Raw genomic sequence first — 20,111 nt, forward strand, 5'->3', positions numbered from 1 at the left:
CCATGAAAAAGAATGAAATCTTGCCATATACAACAACATAGGTGGAGCTAAACGGTATAACGCTAAGTAAAATAAGTTAGCCAAAGATAAATGCTGTACGATTTCACTCATACGTGGAATTTAAGAAGCAAAGGACTTGTTGTGATGAGCACTGAGTGTTGTATGTAAGTGATGAATCACTAAACTCTACATCTGAAACTAACATTATACTGTATTTTTTTGACAGAGAGAGAGTACAAGCAGGGGAGGGGCCGAGGGAGAGTGAGAGAGAGAATCGTAAGCAGACTCCACGCACAGTGTGGAGCCCGACATGGGGCTCAATCTCATACCCATGAGATCACGACCTAGGCTGAAATCAAGAGCCAGGCGTTTAACTGAGTGAGCCACCCAGGCACCCATACACTGTGTGCTAACGAACTGGAATTTAAATAAAATTTTGAAAAAAAACCAAATGAACAAAGGAAAAAAAGAGACGAACAAAAGAACAAGCTCTTAACGTTAGAGAACAAACTGATGGTTAGCAGAGGAGAGGGGGGAGGAGGGATGAGTGAAACAGACAAGGGGGATTGACAGAACACTTACCCTGATGAGCGCTGAGGAATGTACGGAATTGTTGAATCACCATATTGTACACCTGAAACTAATATAACAACGCATGTTAACCACACTGGAACTAAACTTTTTTTTAAAAATTTCATTTATTTTAACTGAGTGCAAAATGGTAAAAAAAAAAAATTATTTGACCTATGTCTTTTTGGCATTCCCATAAACCGTACCTGGGAACATACGGTGTTCCCTTCGTTCTGCCCTTTTAGTTTGAGACGGCCCAAGGAAAGTAGTGCCCTTAGGAAAGCCAGGTTTCAGTTAAGACAACAAAGTGAAGGAAGTAGAAAGAAGTGGAAGCTATAGCTAACTCATGTGGAAAAGCAAAAGCCGGGACATCATCTTTTATTGACTCGGTAAAACCCCACATTCAGTAACGCGCCGCATACTTCTAAATTCACCCCTTAAATATAATTGCAGCGGGTCTATTTCACCACCCCCGTTGCCACCATCCTTCTCCGAGCCGCCGTCCTCTCTCGCCTGGTCTGCCGCAACAGCCTCCTCAGTAGGTTCTCTTTCCATTCTAGTTTAGCCGCGATCCACTTTCCATTCCACAGCCAGAGTGAGCCTCTGAGACAAAAGTCAGTCCACGCCACTGCCCTGTCCCCCAGCACTCTCCCCCCACACACACACACCTTATGACCCAACTCTAACGGACTGCTCGCCCACACACGCCAAACTGTCCTTATAATTGTGCTCATATTCCTCTCTCTGGTTACAGTGCTTCTCTATGGTCTTTGCCTCCCGTGCTTGGCTACCTCACGCCTTCCTTAAAGAATCAGCCCCAGGTAGTCCCTCCTTCAGGAAGTCCTCCGTGGCCTCTCCACTCCAAAGGCCAAATTAGAAGTACTAATCCTCTGTGCGTTGATAGAACCATGTGACTCCCCCCACCATAGCCCTTATCAAACTATATAATGTTTATCTCCCTACTTGTCTGTCTTTCCAACCAGAACGATGCCTTCCAAACAGTAGGCACTCGACAGTTAACTGATGAATATAAATGCATTGTCAGACCCATTCCGGGCAATTGCGAGAGATAACATTGAATACATCTGGGCTTCTGAAACAATTACATGGATTTGAAATGTAGAAATGGGCTTGGAGAGGAGTAGCTACCAGTTTCCGATTCCAGTTGATATTCACTGCATTTTCTCCCCTGGGAGAAGTGGAGCGCTATAGCTTTTCCAACAGAGGATTAGCCAATCATCGCATTGCCCCCAAGAGTACTCTTGGTTTCTTTCCCATAGCTGTACTACGTGCACATTATAGCTACTGAGTGCATAGTCTATCATATGGTGGTTAATGGCTATTAACAAAATGTAATTTTCACAAGATGATAAGAGGAACTTATCAAGCTTACTCCATTGCAGCAGTATAAGGTCAGAATTTGTAAAGAATGTTCTGAGGAACACACACACACACACACACACGCACACACACACACTTTCTTTCAGGAAAAGGTTAGGTAGGAAAGCCATCGGTATATTTCAAAATCCTGCTTATTCAATTTTTTAAACCTTTTTAATCTGAACTAAATTTAGACATGCAGGAAAGTTGCAAAAATAGTATAGAGTTCCTTTATATCCCTTACCCAGATTTCCATAATGTTACCATCTTGCATAGCCATAGTGCGATGGTCAAAACTAAGAAATTACGATTGTTTATTCTGAATGAGCTCATTATCTGAAGCTTCTATTCCATTCCATCGATTCGATTCGATTCGATTCGATTCTGTTGGTGGGAGGGCAAACTATCGCAGTTTTAGCTGAAATAAGAAAGCACTGAAGGTGACCCTGCAGGAACGTTCTGTCCTTCACCTTCAGAGATCAGACCTTGCACTACACTACACTTGCCTGGAAGAGGAGGAGAGAGATAACACTTCCTGAAAGAAAACTAAATCTCATCCAAAAAGAACAGACATTTGGCTGAAATGATGCCAGGCTGGGGCACAGGAGGCCCGTGGTCCAGGTTTGACTCTACCATCAATTAGTTCTATGAACTTGTGTGAGTCTCGGTGCTTCCCCAGACCCCCCTGAGCTCACTGTCTTCTGACATCCCTCCCAACCCCAAAGTTCAATGCCAGAGCATGATGCTGTTGAAAGAACAAGATTCAAAGCCAGTGTCGCATTAATACCCGGGAAGCCCTGCACTTGAGTACATTGAACAGTAAAGCATGGAGGTCACTTGTGTGTCTAATTGGGACAGAATTGCCAGGGGGAACGATTGCGTGTATTTTGTGCCGCCCAAATGCCATACTTCGTGGTTCTCTGTTTTCTTTCCTAGATATTGACTTCCGCTTTCATCTTTGCCTGGTGCGGCAAAGAGGAGCCAAATTTCTAGTTAGGATTCAGACAAAAGGATACATGCATAGGTTTCCATTCGGAGGTGGAGGACCAGCGAGGAAATAACCCTTAATGTTTTCAATAAAAGCAAACTGAGGTTGTTTTTTTCTTTAAATGAAAGCAGGGGAGAGCTCATAAGAGCCATCATCGCTTTACCCCACGCACTTCCATCCTCTACAACAAGTCTAACCTACGAGCGCAGTGCGGGAGACCTCCATCCCTGCAGACAGAAGCAGGGAGGGGGGGAAGAGTACAAGAGGACAGGAGACATGACCTCAGTTAAAATCCATTCACCGCATAGTACAGGTGACAGAGAAGCACTGTGCTCTCAGCTGAAAGTGGCAGCATCTAGGGGTGAAGGGAGAGAAGCCAGGCAAATAAATAGCACATGATGATAACATTCCACCTCGACAGGTGTCTTCCATAGCCTGTTGGCCGCCCTCAGTGGAAACCAAGTGTATTCGCCTGTTGAGGCTGCTGTAACAAATCACCACCAACTGGGTGGCTTAAAGCACCAACGATTCATTGTTACACAGTTCTAGAGGCTAAAGGTCTGAATCAAGGTGTCAGAAGGGCCATGCTTTCTCTGAAGGCTTTGGGGGAGTATCTGTTCCGTGCCTTTCTCATAGTTTTTGGTGCCTACCAGCAATCCATGGCATTTCTTGATGGATAGATGTGTGGATCCAATCTCTGCCTCTGTCATCACATAGCATTCTTCCTGTGTCTCTCTTCTCCTCTTCATGTGGGGACATCGGTCTTAGTGGATTAGGACCGACCCTAATCAAGTACGGGCTCATCTTAACGTGGTAACATCTGTAAGGCCATATTTTCAAATCAAGTCACACGTGTTGGGGAGTAGGGCTTCAACATATCTTTTCGGGGGACAGGATTCAACCCACAACAAGAAGGTTCCAAATTTTTTTTTTTGAGCGTGAGAACATCTTATCACTGGCTTCTTCCTCGGTTATATTGACCTCCACATGAGGGAAGTGGTAATCTTATTGTTTGTCGATTGGGGGAAAAATACATTGATTTTTATAAAGTTTTATAAACTTCCCCTGAGTTTAGTAATACTTTCAAATGCATTCATAATTATTATCGTTTATTAATAACAGTAGCTATATGCATTTGGAAGCCAGTCATACATAGGGGTGCAAGACGGTCTGATGAGCACTGGACCTGATGGTTGAAAATTAACGACTGCGTCTTGACTCAGTTCCAAAGGTGCCCTGTGACCATAGGCAGGTTCCTTAACCGCTTCTCTGTAGGTCTTAGTTTCGTCTATGCCTAAAAGTGGGATGGACTGGTTGACCTTTAAAATGTCATCTCTGACATTCTCATAAGTTTATATGAAAAGAAATTTTTTAGGCAAGAACACTTCAGGAGTTGTGTTCTTGCCGGATAAGCTCATGTCCAATTTCACAATCAAACTTCATCCCTTCTAAGATGATGTGTCAGCTTTCAGTATTTGGCAATACTCTCACGGTGCAATTTAAAAATAACTCAATCAGGTAAATACTACAGGGCAGTAAATGCTTCCTATTTTTTTCAAGTTGTCCAACTGAAAAGTTACAAACTCAGTTTGTCTGTAATTGATTTGTCAATAACAAGGACAGAACCTGGCAAGGGACAAACAATGAACGATCCTCAGCTTACCATTCTGTCTACAGTTAAACTCCTATAACTAGTTGCTGCTTGAACTAAAAACTTCCTGATCGACAAGTGGAGTGGACATTAGTAAAATAGCTTTCTTTTTTTTTTTTTTTATTTCTACAAGTTGTTATAATTGCATGTGTTTGGCATTCCTCACCAGAAATTCAGGATCATTCAAAGATTTCACATTCTGAATGCTCTAATTAAGACAGATGATATCCTTAAACAATTACCTTCACCGCATAAAACCTTTGAGAAGCTCCCGAAAAGAAATGTAGACACTATTTTCCCAATGCACTCACTCTTGGTACAGGACAAAAAGTATATCCCCACCAGATTCTTGGGGTCACCTTCGAGTTCCTCTTCTCCCCTTTCCATGCCCCATCCAATCAATCACCGATACCAGCAGATTGTACTCCTTAATTATCTCTCTAATGTTTCTCTATTCTTGTACTTCCTCGCTGCCACCCTTAAGTTCAGGGCGTGATCATAAATAACCTACATTAATGCTAGGGCCTGGGACTCCCATTTGACGTCCTTGATGTTCCTTGTCACTCACACCCCGCCACCACCTACAACCCATTTTCCACGCAGCAACCACAGTCATCTTCCTAATATAAAAAATCTGATGGCACCATTACCGTTCAATGGCTTTGTTTTTAGAATAAAAAACAAGGGGCGCTCGGGTGGCTCAAGTGGTTAAGTGTCCCATTTCGGCTCAGGTCATGATCTCACGGTCTGTGAGTTTGAGCCCCGTGTCGGGCTCTGTGCTGACAGCTCGGAGCCTGGAGCCTGTATCAGATTCTGGGTCTCCCTCTTTCTCTTCCCTTCCCCCCCTTCACGCTGCCTCTCTCTTTCAAAAATAAATGTTGAAAATTTTTTTAAAAAAAGAAAAAATGAGTTCCCTAGCCATGGACACAGCGCTCTGTATGATCTGACCCCCGCCTCCGTCTCCAGCTTCATTTTCTGACTGTGTGCACTTCCTTCATAACACTCGGCGTTCATGAACATTGTTGCTCCTTCATAAACACTCATGTTCAGTTTCTTACCACCCCCCAAAATAGGCTCTTCTCTCTCTTGCCTCTAGGCTTACATTCATGATTCTTGCTTTGCTCCGAATGCACTCCTTCCCCCTTCCCCTTCTTTACCTAGTTCCTACTCGGTCTTGAAGACTGTGCTAAGGCATTACTTCTTTTTGACAGTCTTTCCCAGCCTGCCCATCCCTCCCACGTGCCCTCTCTCCCCACACAGTGAGATTATACCTGCCACGGCAGTCAGTGCCCATTACAAGTAGGATTCAACTGCTGTCACTCTCTTCAACCCCTTTCTGCGCTTACTGGAAAGGACAGAATATGAACCAGAATAAGTCAATTTCAACAAAAGCAGTCTGGCCATGTTTACCATTGGGAAGGGTTGCTGTGCATTGAAAAGCCACACCCACACACACAGCTCTCTCTTCTACTTCCTGAAGAATGTCCTTGAAACAAGTTGAGTCACAAAGCAGGCCTCCACCTTTTTTTTTTTTTTTTCTGGTGCTTTCTTAACACTATCTGAGAAAGATTGAGGGCAGGTCCAACCTCATGTCTCTCTCTTCTCCTGGTTGCTTTGGCCCCTCCTAGACTGTGATCTTCACAATTTTTAGAAAATCTTTTGTTTTCTACCCTTAGGTTAGCCAGGAAGACTAGAGGTAGCTGGAGTCAAGCAAATGTCCTTCCACAAATGGAATAAGGTTCTGGCAAAGTCTTTCCCCTGTATAGTTGGACTTCTTACAGAGAATGGTCTGGAGGATTTCACAATGATTACTCTTCTCCTGCCAGGTCCAGCCAGGATCTTTCTTGGCCCTTTTGTGTAATAACCCGGTGGGTTTCACCTACCGAAGCCTGCTGCCCTGTGAGTGTCTCACTCTCAAGCTTGTCCACTTTCAGGCTTCAACAACTCACCACGATTCCCATTTAAGTCTGAGAGACTGGCACGGTCCAGAGAAGACTAAGTAGGCATGACAAGTAAATATAATCCATTATTCCGGATGGGATCCTGGACTGTAAGAAGAATTTTAGGGGTAAAAATGCAGAAATCTGAATAGTGTGGACCTTGGTTAATAATAATAATAATAATAATAATATATCCATATTGGTTCATTAATTGTAACAAATGCACCATAAAACTATGAGATGTTAATAACAGGGGAACTAAATGTGGACTAGATGGCAACTCTGTACTATCTTTGTAATTTTGCTGTCAACTTAAAACTATTCTAAAGAATAGAATTTATTTTTTTTTAAAAAGTAGAGTACGGTTGGGGCGCCTGGGTGGCTCAGTTGGTTAAGCGGCCGACTTTGGCTCAGGTCATGATCTCACAGTCCGTGAGTTCGAGCCCCAGGCAGGGCTCTGTGCTGACAGCTCAGAGCCTGGAGCCTGTTTCAGATTCTGTGTCTCCCTCTCTCTGACCCTCCCCCATTCATGCTCTGTCTCTCTCTCAAAAATAAATAAATGTTAAAAAAAAAAAAAAAAGAGTAGAGTAGGGTAAGAGTCATGGCAGGGGGTGGGAGTGGGGTGGGTTACAATATTAAATGGTATGACCAGAATAGGCATCATTTGATCAAAGGTTGAAACGAGGTGTGGAAGTCAGAATTCTAAGATAGCCCCCACTGTTTCTTCCTCCTCTTCTTTTTTTAAAGGTTTATTTATTTTTGAGAAAGAGAGGGAAAGACAGCATGAGCAGGGAAGGGAGAGGAGAGAGAGAGACACACACAGAATCGGAAGCAGGCTCCAGGCTCCGAGCTGTCAGCCCAGAGCCCAGCGCAGGGTCCGAACTCACAAACTGCGAGATCGTGACCTGAGCCGAAGTCGGACGCTTAACCGACTGAGCCACCCGGTCACCCCATCCTCTCCTCCTCCTCTTGAGTGTGGTCAGAACACGTGAACTTGCTGGCTGTCACTCCAGTGATCAGATTACGTGACGTGAAAAAGGTGAAGGGACTTCTGCAGAGGTAATTAAGGCCCCTGATAAGCTTTACTTTGAGGTAATTAAAAGGGGCATCATCCTTGGTGGCCCTGACCTAATCAGGTGAGCTTTCTAAAGAAGTATTTAGAAGGGGCGCCTGGGCGGCTCAGTCGGTTAAGTGTCCGGACTCTTGATTTTGGCTCAGGTCACGATCTCACAGTTTATGGGTTCGAGCCCCACGTTGGGCTCTGGGCCGGCAGTGCATTCTGTAGCTGCAGGGGGACACATGTCGGCAAGGTCCTGAGGGGGGCTTGGAGGCGGCCCCTCGTCGAGCTGAGCTTCCGGATAGGAGCACAGGCCAGCCAACACCTTGACCGCAGCCCAGCGAGGCCCTGAGCGGGGAACATAGGTGAGCAGAGTCCCGAGTTCTGACTCACTGAGGCTGTGGACTAATGAATGGATGTTGTTCGAGCGGCTGTGCTGGCAGTGCTTTGTTACACGGCGGTAGGTCCCTTCATCCGGGCGCCGAAAGAGGGACCTGCCTCGACACAGGTTTTAACAGGGGCACTGTGACTTTTTGGGTCGAGAACAGACCGAAGGTGGGGGGGGGGGGGCAAGGGCAGTTGAGCAGTGACGGTGACCTGTACCTCCGAAGGGCCAGGATAGTGGTGGTGGAGGGGACGTAAAGGGCTCAGATCACAGATTTCTTTTGGAAGCAGAGCCAGAGGAATTCCCTGACCGAGTGGAAGTGAGGTAGAAGAGAAAGGAAGGCGTCCAGGATGAGTCTAAGGTTAAAAGGGGCACCCGCCTGGGTGGCTCCGTCGGTTGAGCGTCCAGCTTCGGCTCAGGTCACGATCGCACGGTCCGTGAGTTCGAGCCCCGCGTCGGGCCCTGTGCCGACAGCTCGGGGCCTGGAGCCTGCCGCGGATTCTGTGCCTCCCTCTCTCTGCCCCTCCCCTGCTCACACTCTATCTCTCTCAAAAATAAAGATTAAAAAAACCAAACTTTTAAACAAGTAACAAAAGAACGGAATTGACGTTCGCTGAGGTGGATAAGCAAGTGAACCCAGGGCTGGAGTCCAGCCCGGCCTGGCCCCAATTTTCCTCTCCTGAGTTGCGACCTCTTTCGCGTGAGACACTCAAGTGAAAGCGCCTCGGGCAAACGTAATCACAGTCACTGAACACTCGTGGACGCTTATCGGGCGGCTCCTACCGGCCGGGCACAATTCTGTTTGCCGTATCTCATTGAATTCTCCTGACCATCCTCCGCAGCCCTACCTTGAACTCTCACAGTTTAAACACGAAGAGCCTGAGGATGAGAGGCTAAACCCGCCTGAAGGGCCCCAGCTGCAAGGTCGTGGGGCGACACGGCTAGGAGTGCAACGCGAGGATTCAGACCAACCGGGTTCAAACCTTAGCTCTAGTATTTGCTATCCTTGTGATTGGGGACAAGCTACTTAACGTCTCTGAGCCTCACTTTCCCAACGGCCAGGCGCCGCACTGGGTGCTCTGGCTTGCGTTAGTTCACCGGATCCTCACCCCGACCCAGCTGACCATGACCCCAGCACCAGCCGCACACACCGCCGGTGAGTCTGCCCGAGCGTCACTCGAGGCCGTCGGCTCCAGGGGGGGCCCCTGGGGGCCCGTGAGGGCCGTGCCCACCTGCTGTCCGCACTGCACCGATGGCAAGATGTTTGCCCTTTTAGGGGAGGCCGTTTGCTCTCTTGCGAGCAACGCTCAAGTTCAAAAGTTCTTCTAAATAGAAATCGCGGCGACATTCATTAATTACAACTACTCTCCTTCCGGAGGTGCGGAAACGGATTGCACGGTCAGGTTCTCAGCTAATAAGGGCTGGCAACTGTCGAGCGCTCCCTCTGTGCAGGGCACGCGTTTACTTGGGTAATCCTCACGGTCTTGTGTGGCAAACGCTCATACTTTCCTGGTTCACAGACGAGGAAACAGGAACGTGAGGTTGCTGGGACCATCAGGTAACAGGTATGTGGCCCGTCGAGGGTGACTAGACACGATCGCTCTTAACCACTATCATTTTTGAGGCTAAGGCAGATTCATGATAGCTTCCTGTGACATCCGTGGGCCTGGCATGGCCCCTGTGCCCTGGCCTAAAATGGGCCCCCTGTCATTTATTTATTCACAGCCGGCTAGGACGGACCCCTAGTTCGGAGCCCTGTGGCCCCGAACTCAAATTCTTAAACATCCAATTGCTTTAAATATAGTCCAAATAAATTTATTTTTTAACCTACTTAGAACCTACCTACTTTACATACCCTGTGAAACTGCACCTAACATCTGCTGGCCACAGATAAGACAAATCCTGTGCCTGTAAAGGACCCCAAGCCAGTGCCGCCCTTCGGAGCTCTCTGACCCGCAGACGGTCCACCTCGGTGCTCTGAGCAACGCTGCCTAGACACATAAGCCCTGTCTCCCGTTTCCTCTCCCCCAGGGGGTCCCTTGCTCTAGTCCCCTTCAGGGTGATCGCCCCATGAGGCTGTCTCTGGAAGGTCTCCGGCTGGGAAGGACTTCTCCTTGCATACAAACCTGTCCATGCGCCGCCCAATAAAGCTCACGAGGTACGGCCTCTCATGATCCTGTCTCTTCCCTGATCACCCCAGAAAGACTTGAACTCACACCTCCCATCAGGATTAACTCATAAGCCTTTATTAATACACTTTGTGCTTTTAACAGCTTTTCTGAGGTCTGACTTAGATAACAGAACAGTGTCTCATTTTAAGTGTACCATCCAAGATTGTGGGAAAATTTTCAGAATCACGTAACTATCACCACCATCCAACTTCAGAACATTCCAGAAAGAAACTCATGCCCATTTGCAGTCACACCTTGTTCCTTCTCCTAACCACTAATCTACTTTCTGTCTCTATAGATTTGCCCATAGATTTTGTATTACATTTTATTTAGAAAATTAACTGATTTTGAGCAAATGACCCAATTTTTAGTTACAGTTACTTCTTTCTGTCATGCCTAAATGAGCCTCGAAAAGGTTCATAAAGATTCAGTCTGCCGGAAGATACGTGTGTGCGTATCACATATATAACCCAACTTCCTCAAAGAGTAGAGCGCTTTTGCGTTCAGTCACTAATCTGAGCATAACAACATCGTGAGGAAAGCAAAATTCTATGGTATAGTTATTAGGATATGAGCTTTGCAAGAAGACAGAGTTGAGTTCTGTTTCAGTTCCATGACAACAGAGATTATGTCCATTATGTTGACCACTGTGTCCCTAATATTTAGCAGAGTGCCTGGCACATAGTAGATTCTCAGCGAATGTTAGGGCAGGAAAAGACGAAGGAAACGAAGGAAGAAGAGGAGAAACGCGCATCTGTCAGAGTGGCTAAAATGAACAACTCAGGAAGCAATAGGTGTTGACAAGGACGTGGAGAAAGGGGACCCCTTTTGCACTGTTGCTGGGAATGCAAGCTGGGGCAGCCGCTCTGGAAAACAGCGTGGAGGTTCCTCAAAAACTTACAAATAGAACTACCCTACGACCCGGCAACTGCACTACTAGGTATTTACCCAAAGGATACAAAAATGCTGACTTGAAGGGGCACATGGGCCCCAATGTTTACAGCAGCGCTACCAACAATAGACAAAGTATGGAAAGAGCCCAAATGTCCGTCGACTGGTGAATGGACAATCAAAAGAACGACGTCTTGCCATTTGCAATAATGTGGATGGAATTAGAGTGTTATTATGCTTAGCGAAATAAGTCAGTCAGAGAAAGACAAATATGTGATTTCACTTATATGTGGAATTTAAGAAACAAAACAGATGTGGGGGCGCCTGGGTGGCTCAGTCAGTTAAGCGTCAGACTTTGGGTCAGGTCATGACCTCGCGGTTCGTGCGTTCGAGCCCCGCGTCGGGCTCTGTGCTGACAGCTCAGAGCCTGGAGCCTGCTTCGGATTCGGTGTCTCCCTCTCTCTCTGCTCTTCCCCTGCTCGTGCTCTGTCTCTCTCAAAAATAAGATAAACATTAAAAAAAATTTAAAGAGAAACAAAACAGATGAGCATAGGGGAAGGGAAGGAAAAATAAGATAGAAACAGAGAGGGAGGCAAACCATAAGAGACTCTAAATACAGAGAACAAACTGAGGGCTGCTGGAGGGGAGGTGGGAGGGGGGATGGGCTAAATGGGCGATGGGCATTAAGGAGGGCGCTTGTGGGGATGAGCACTGGGTGTCATATGTGAGCGATGCATCACCAAATTCTACTCCTGAAACCATTACTACTCTATATGTTAACTAACTTGAACTTAAATAAAAAACTAAAAAAAACCCACCATCAGACAAGCTCGGCTACAATAAAGGGAAAATACTGGACCCGGAGTCATAGAGAGGGTTTGAAATCCCAGCTTTGAATCCTAGATTTGTTACCGGTGCGTGAACTCGGGCAAATCGCTTTGACGCGTCAGAGCCCCTGTCTCCTCATATGGTGGCACCTTTGTTATGGAACATTTTTGCAAGTACTGAACAGCATTTACAGAAACTATCAACTACAAAGCATTATGCAAATACAGATATTACGAACTTACAAAAAGAAAGAAAGAAATGACCTCTGATTACCAAGCTCAAACGTGAACGCGGGAAGGTAACTTCAGTTCACTGAAGAGTCACTTCCATCGTCTAGAATGTGGGGCCAGTGCCCACCTCGTAGCTCGGGATGGTGAGGTTCCGCAGCGTTTCCTTGCTCGTCCAGTACTGGAGTGCGCGTTAGTTTTAGAACGGGGGTTCCAAGCCAGGCTTGCCTGCCCGAGAAAGCAGTTAAACAGTCCCGCTCACAGAGTGCTTCCACAGACAGCTTAAACGAGCGTGGATAATTGTGGTCATGTGCTGTGTTATGAAAGAAAGGCACAGTGATGGCAGAATTACAAGCTGCTAAAACGTCATTTTTCTCTTCGGTAATGGTGGTAGAAGAATCCCTGAGAGCAAGCCTATGTCGTTTCAGAGCCCGTCCTTCAGAGAAAGTGCCCTGCCTTGTCTCTTACTTACCCACGGCCCATAAAACGGTGTTTGATCACTTTAATTCCTCTTCTCCGCCTGGCTTTGATTGCAAAAAGTGGTCAGGTTAATTGGAACAATTAAGGTGCTCCTGGGGGATAATTACCCCTTCTACTTTCCGTGTGTGTGCAGAGGAAGGAGGATGGCTGGTCCTGAAAATGGGATCTCTGTGGCACGCTGGGAAGGAGAATGAAAAACACAGTGAGATGGGACTCAGAAAGCGTTTTCTCTCGGACTTCATACAATTAGCGAATGAAAGCCTACGCTGTCTCCCGTATCTCCCCCCACCCCCAACCCGCACACACCTTAGAGGCGGCAGAAAGGAGCGATTTGACCTCCGAGCCAAGGGGGAGCCCCGTCTGAGTCCAGGGGGCGGGGTGGGATTTCGCCCCTTCCCAGCGCAACAAGCACTGGTGGGAATGTGCACCAGGAGCTGTACTCACCGACAGGATTGCAGGTCCACCCTGGACAGCGGTGGAGTCCTTCCTCTTCCGCTTTCAAACTCAGGAACCGCCGTGTCTGGTAAATTGGATTAGGGGTGTGAAATTGGAAAGCCCTCTCTTCGCCCTCCGACGTGTAGAACAGGCACGAAGACAATTTAGGTGTCGAAGGGGAGGGGCTCATTTATACAACGGGGGTGTTTCTCACAACCAGTCAGTAACTGATGTCGCAAGTTAGGTGCAGGAACCGTGTTGGGATTGGCATCCTTGCAAATGACATCCTGCTGTGTTATCGAGAGGAAAGAAAGCAGAGAAACTTCGCCAACAGAATGATAAGTAGATGGCTTACTGGCTTCTACTACAGCAAGCTAGAATCACCCGCCCACTGACTTCCCCAATTATGCTAAAAGGCTTGAATGTAGGCTGTCAAACCGTGGAAGGGGTTTTGAAGCAATTTCACCTTTAAGGGTGCTTAAATTGATAGTTAACAGGCACTGGCAAAGGAGGCACAGGAGAAATGGCCCTGGAAACAGTGCAAGTATCATGCGTACTAAGTGACCTTGAGAAAGACACTTCGTTCTGCGAACTTCGGTTTTCTCCGCGTTCGGGTGATTATGAGGATTGAACGAGCCCCTGGATGCACGGTGCCTGGCAGAAGGCCTGTCGTAGATGAGGTGGGCGCTAACGGTGACTTCCGAGGCCCGCCTCGAGAAGACCCGCCGTAACTGGAATGTTGCAAAGGGCCTTGTGCACGCAAGGGTCGGTCACCGTCGGCCAACGCTCCGACCTCCAAAAGGGGAAGACCCAGCACGTTAGACTGAGTCCCCAAAGTAGGAAAGCCCTTCATTCATTTCTGTACACACGGCGCCACATTATTTTGAGACGTGAATCGAGTATTCCTCCTGAAGCCAGACGTCAATTCATATATTGTAGAGCAGCCCGTTGGTGCGATTACCTGGGAGGGTTGATTTTTGCCTCTATTATGAGCTGTTCTGGGTGCAAATTGTAGCAACAGCAGTAATAATAATAAACGGTGCTAATAATAACAACCAGTCTTTCTGGAACCCTGTGCGTTCCAGGATTGAGCCAAGTAATTTATAGCCATTAATTTATTGCATCACCAAACAATCCTATGAGGTAGCTTCCGTTATCATCAGCTCCGTTTTTACACGTGAGAAGTTGAAGGGCAGAGATTAAGAATCTTTCTTCGTGCTACGAACCAGCAAGTGGTTTTGATCTAAGCAGCCTGGTTCAGAGCCCGTCCGTGGGAGAAAGTAAGTCTGAGAAACATCATCCTGAAGGAGCTTAGCGTCGCCTTGCCTGGAGTTTTGAAACGACAGACGCCAAGTGGTGTGGCCTTAAGCAAGTCCTTGACATTCTCTAAATCCGTTTATTCATATATTTAAACGCTCTGCGGGGAATGAAGCATTTGGCGGCCACATTAGCAAACAATCCGGCAGTTCCCCCAAAGTGACCGAATAAGCCAGAAATCCCACTCCCGAATACGTGCGCAACAGAAATGAAAACGTATGTCCACACAAAAACATGGACGTTAGAGTTGACGGCGACATTAATTTATTTATGATCGCTAAGAAGCGGAAACAGCCCAAATGCTCATCGACATCCATACAACGGAATCTTATTCTGCAGTAAGACAGGATGAAATACTGACGTGTGCTACAACATGAAGGAACTTTGAAAACGTGATGCTAATTGAAATAAGCCAGACAGACACAAAAGACCACCTCTTACACGATTCCGTTGATAGAAAACTCTAGAAAATGTAAACTAATCAATAGTGACAGAAGGCAGGTGATGGTCGCTTGGGATAGAGCAAGGGCAAGGAGAGACAGAGGGAGGGATTATAAGGGAACGTGAGGAAACTTCTCTGGGGGACGGAAATGTCCGCTATCTTGATTGTACATGGTTTCCCAGGGGTATACGTAGGTTAAGACATATCAAACTGCACACCTTCACATTTCCAGTCTGTTACATGTCTATTGTGCTTCAATAAAGAAACTTTGACAAACTGGGGATAATACTACCTACTTCCCCGGGGTGTCATGAGGCTTAAATAAGACCATATTTGTGGAAGTGCCAAGCTCGGTGCCTTATGTAGTTATGACTTACGAAACAATGAGAGGACACTCACGTAAAAATTGTAACATGCAAACGACTCTGAAGAAAACAGGACTTCTAACTTGATTGTAAAGAGTGGGGGCACCTGGGTGGCTCAGTCTAGGTCATGATTCCAGCGTCATGGGATCAAGTCCCACGCTGAGCGTGGGGCCTGCTTAAGATTCCCTCTCTCTCCTTCTGCCCCTCTCCCCCACTCACAGTCTCTCCCTCTCTCCCTCTCAAAATTAAAAAAAAAATAATAATGGAGAACCATTGTTTGTTCTAGGTGGGAATCTCATTTAGGCCATCACGGCAGCCCTATTTTACTCTCCCTCCATATGCACCAGAACAGTGAGCTAATAATTAAGTAACCCGGTGTGCAAGTGTGTGTGTGTGTCTGGAGATGGAGGGAGAGAGAAAAAGAGAGATTATAAATTTACATATATACAGAGTATACTGTGTGTATAGTGTGTATATATACAGAGTACATTGTGTGTGCATATATATAGTGTGTGTATATGCAGAATATACATAGACTATATATACAGTTTCTCTCTATAGATACATACAGAGTATAATATATATAGAGAGTATATATATATACAGAGTTCATACATATATCATATAGAGAATACACACACACACACACATTTATAAATGGCTGTAAGGGTTTTTCTACATTATGCATTAGAAATGATCCACTTTTTCTCACTTCTATTGACATAAAGGATGGAACGGAATCAACATTTTTTTTCCTTTTTTCAATCAAAGTGGGAGCCTATTTTGTGGCACGCATTAGCCTATGCCCTTGATGTACATCACACCATCCCTCCTGGGAAGACGGTATCATGAGCCCCACTTCACAGACGGGGAAATGAAGGATCACTAAGCCCAAATGATACATTCAGAATGACACAGGCAGTATGTGGCAGGGTCAGTAATCACATGGAGCGCTATCTAACCTAAAATCCCGTGTCTTCCAGTCTCGCTTCCCAAACTGCTAAATCTCGTACGTGGGTATATTGCTAATACTTCCTTAATATTCACATGTACTTACAAATTACTAAAATGAATTCAAACCGGGTCTTGAGATTAGTGTCACTTCAGCATCGGCGAAACCAGGGCTTTGATGAAGAGAGGAAGTAGAAACAAATTGAGCAAGGCATAAAAAATAATCATTAAATGTACGATTCAAAGTGAAATTACAGATATTTTAAGTCCAAGCTTATATCCATGTGATAGGAATTAAAATGTTGAGACGTTCAGAAATCTTAGAGCTATATACAGATTTCTGGATGCAGTCATTTTATTTTGAAATCTCATTTTCGTCAGCGTTCTCTGCTCTTAAACTAAAAATTTAATTTAAAGAGATGCCGAAGAAGAGGTAGCTAAGTGTATCAAAGTAATTTATCAAGTACTATAAATTGAACAGTTTAATCCTGGACAAGAAATTTTAGTAATAGTGCCTTAATAAATCTTTAAGTATATAAGGACAAGTTACTTATGATCATTTCGCTTTAAAGGAGATTTTCATAGTCTTTTCTTTGAAGTCATAATAGACATAAGACCCCTAGGGAAACATAAAAATAAGGAACTGAAGGGTATTTTTTACAGTTATTGCTAATATCACAATAGTCTCAGATCTGGTATGTTGGAGCTGGTGCTTTGAGCCCAGCCAGACTTCAGTTCGATTCCCAGCCCTGCCACTTACTAGGCAGAACTGGGAGAGTGCTTACTCTCTCGTGCTTCGTTTTCCTACTCTGTACAACGGTGCCAATGACAGCGCCTGCCTTTAGAGTCGTTCTAGTTGTACGTTAGGAATCGGGAATGATGCTCGGTGCACAGGAGTGCACTCAACAAATAGGAGGTGTTCTAGAATTATAGAATTATAATTTGGGCCATCTGAGAGTTTAACTTTTCTCTATTTCCTGACCCCAGCCAGGAGTGGTGGCCTTGGACAGCCAGCTCAGTGACTAGTGTGTGCAGTGACCTGACGAAGGCATCTGGAACTGGGGTGAGGGATCACACTCCCGGTTCTGGAGAAGCAATGCTAATTGCACCCTTTACCGCGGACCCTCCAGACCATCACCTTGGCGTACGAAGCACAGCCTTGACTCCACTTCACGATAACAATGCGAATTCACATTTTTGACTACTTCCCACGTGCCCTGCCCTGTGTGAAGCGCCGTACGTGTATTCTCACGTTGCTTCCTCGAAGGTAACCCTATGAAATAGGTGCTATGATTATCCTTAGGGTACACACGAGAAAACTGCGGTCTTGTCTGAAGGGAAGGTGCTGTTTGGTCTCTCTCCTGCCATCTGCATCCCTAGAAATTCCATACCACACGAGCTGCCTTCCAACCAGCAATCGTCTGTGTGTGCGCATGCGTGCACGCACATGCTCACATGCGGGCTAAAAACCTATTAATCGTTCTATGAAGAGTCTTTATTGGGCCCTCCTCTATTTTGTGAATATTGGCTTGTATATGGAAGGATTGTCTTCAGCAACCAGCGATGCTTTCCTCCCCAACCCCCATGGCAACAGCCTTTCTTTGTGAATTAAAATAAGTTTGATATGAATCTTCACACTGGAGTTTTGACAGGTAGGTAAGAAAAACAGATCACTGGGTACATTACACCCACTGTGCTGTAAGATAACCATTATCTTCCATAAAACATCATTGCATTTTTTTCCCGGCTTGACTTTAATATTAGCATGCCAGCAAAGTGCCTGTCTGGTTGCGGTCAGTACTCTTTCCCCAAAGGGCAAACCCATCACGGGGTGGCAAAGAGTGGTATCACCAGTATGGCGCTGGTCGAAGGCCAGTGGGTGCTCTTTCCTTGCACACAAGACAGAGCTTCTCCCTGGGACTGGGAATGTCGAGCGGTCTCTTACTCTCTAGGGATACCAGGCCTGTCACATCCAGAAGAAGGTTCTAGGTTCTCCCCAACATCACCCCCACTTGAGCTTTGGCTCCGTGTTTCATGAGACCGAAGGTTGTGTGCCAAGCTTCCACAAAGAGGGAGATTTAGAAGTCCGCAGGAATAAGAGGATAGAAGGAATGAAAGGGGGATCCTAGGAAGTTGGGACGCAGAATGCGTAACAGAACGGACCCCAGAGATGTTTCCTAAAGCAGGAAGTCAACATTCCGGCTCCGAGAGAAATGGCCAAGGATATCTCAAGACCTAGGCTGATACAAAACAGTAGGACGAGCACAGCTAGGTATAGAAGGGACTAGCCTAGAGGCGAGAGCACATGAATAAGTCAAGGGAGACAGATATCTTAAAAAGTAATTATAAGGCGGATTATGGTTGAGCTGGGGAATGTAGAGCGTTATGTGAACATAAAACAGGGCAACCAAACAGGATAACACCAGGTGACGAGTGCAGCAGCAAGTGTATAAATCTAAAGAAGGAGGAGGAGGGGGAGGAGATGGAGGAGGCGAAATGCTAATGCCTATGGTTTCAAATATATGTCAGGTTTGCTGATGCCCAGGCTTACGATACGAATATAAGAAACTTCTGGAAGGCAACAGCTCTGTTCTGGCTTGCTCTGCTACAGGCAAAGAAGGGCTTTATTATGGAGAGAAGGGGGCTTCTGAACAGCTTCTCTTTCATGGATAGCACGGATCTCCAGGGCACTTTTGATACAGGTCAGGAAATCTCTTTGACACGAGAGGGCCAGAGGGCTGGTCCTAAAACCAGGGTGTGGGTACCACAGAAAATGTCTTACAATTACAAAACCGTGATTCAAATGCAAAACCAACTTGGTTTTTTCGGGAGAAATGTAGTAAGAGGGAGCCTGGGGGAGGAGGCCTGTGGAAGACTGTGTTATTGTTCAAATAGTCCCTGGTCATCCCACAGGGAAGGTTGTACATTCCTGCCCCGTCGGCCTCAGCCATGCAACTTAGTTTGGCCAACAGAAAGTGAGCAGAGAACAGACCGGGGTTGCTGCGAGGGATACTGGGGGGGGGGTGTTGATGAGCTAAATGGGCGATGGGCGTTAAGGAGGGCGCTTGTGGGGATGAGCCCTGGGTGTCCTATGTAAGCGATGAGTCACTGGGTTCTCCTCCCGAAACCAAGGCTACACTGTATGTGAACCAATTTGCTTTTAGGTAGCTAAATTTAAAATAAAGAAAAGAAGAGGCAGAAAATGAGCAGAAAGATCCATCCCCCATCAGGACAGAAGCCTTGAGAGCCATCGTGCCCTTTACCACCGCCTTTCTTCTTCTTTTCTGCCGCGACACGAGCAGCGGGCATGAGATGTGAGTACGAAGTCAATTAGCTAATTAGTGAGTACGAGCCGCTCAAATTTAGGGTGTGTTTTGTTACCACAGTCTAACCTGACCCATGGAAGATTTTCTCTGAGGATACTATGGAGAGCTCAGTTTAGAAACAAAGCCGTCTATCGATCTAAGAACAGGTAAGGATCGAGCACATATGGAGTCATGAATTTGCACCAGAGCAAAACCAGCTGTCTGGCCCTGAGCCCACGGGCGGCTACTATCATGGGCATGTAGCAAAGTGTCACTTACAATAACAAGGAGAAAGGAACTCTGCCGGTTGCCTTTATTCGGTGATTAGTGAGCGTCGTAACAAAAACCCAGTGTTATTCAGCAACTCAGGAGCGTGGTTTGGTTGAAGGAGAAAAGATGAGGTATCCAGACAGAATCTGAATTCCCACTAGGTCTCTAAGAATGCCTCACCTCCATTCGCTGCTTAATAACCCCATCTAATGCCTTTATGAAGTTGGAAGTTTCAGAATAGTTTTTGTTAATGGTGACTACACAAAGGGATGAGATTTTTAAATATGAATGAAGCTGTCAGGGAGGAAGAAAAGTTTTGTACGCTGCTAGGGTCTTCTGGCTGGTCTAATAATCAAATTGACATGAGACAGAGGAACAGGGGAAAACCAAATTCAATTACGTACATACAGGGGCCCCTTAAGAGGACGAGGCCCAGCCACAAGCAGTCAGGCGGTGGA

General features: G+C 46.1%; 1 long non-coding RNA gene across 1 annotated transcript; it reads right to left on the reverse strand.

Moving 5' to 3' along the window:
- Positions 1–533: 533 nt before the first annotated feature.
- On the reverse strand, positions 534–15,304 carry LOC109496632. The gene is made up of 4 exons (XR_002739900.2): positions 13,013–15,304; positions 12,561–12,746; positions 12,135–12,316; positions 534–640 (listed from the first exon to the last, which is right to left on the reverse strand). It is a non-coding gene; the product is annotated as an uncharacterized LOC109496632 (long non-coding RNA).
- Positions 15,305–20,111: the final 4,807 nt, after the last annotated feature.

This window comes from Felis catus, chromosome X, assembly GCF_018350175.1.
Source record: "Felis catus isolate Fca126 chromosome X, F.catus_Fca126_mat1.0, whole genome shotgun sequence".
Taxonomy (NCBI): Eukaryota; Metazoa; Chordata; class Mammalia; order Carnivora; family Felidae; genus Felis; species Felis catus.